Source organism: Pteropus medius, unplaced genomic scaffold (genome assembly GCF_902729225.1).
Source record: "Pteropus medius unplaced genomic scaffold, Ma_sr-lr_union100, whole genome shotgun sequence".
In the NCBI taxonomy this organism is placed as follows: domain Eukaryota; kingdom Metazoa; phylum Chordata; class Mammalia; order Chiroptera; family Pteropodidae; genus Pteropus; species Pteropus medius.
In genome coordinates, this window is record NW_024346819.1 from 372,410 (window position 1) to 372,880 (window position 471).

Genomic DNA, 471 nt, shown 5'->3' on the forward strand with positions numbered 1-471 from the left:
CGAGGGAGCACGGGGCGGGGGCGTGGATGGAGTGGGGAGTGTGCAGGAGACAGGTGACTGTCACCACCCAGACAGCAACGCAAGTGCCTTTATCCAGGAGTTGGATTTCGTTTTGCGTTTGGTGCTAAGGACTCAAGATACCAGCATCCGGTGTGCTGGGCCCACGGGCCGGGCGTGGCCTTGTCCCTGGGGAGCTGGGCGGGCCCGCTGCGCGGGAGGGTCTAGGGGCCTCGCCTTCCTTAGGGCCGTGCAGGCTCAGGTAGCTGCGGCCTGGGCCCCGGCCCTGTCAGGGTTCGGGATGGCTTCTCTTTTGCCACCTCCTGGGCCTGGTCCCTCCGGCTGCGTGTAGCTCCCTCCGCTGGTCGGGCCAGTGGGTCCTCCTGCTCTGGGGACCCGCCGGTCCTGAGAACACGGGAGGGCAGCACCCCAGGGCTGCGCCCAAGTCACCTCCTTCCACGGCAGGAATTCTTA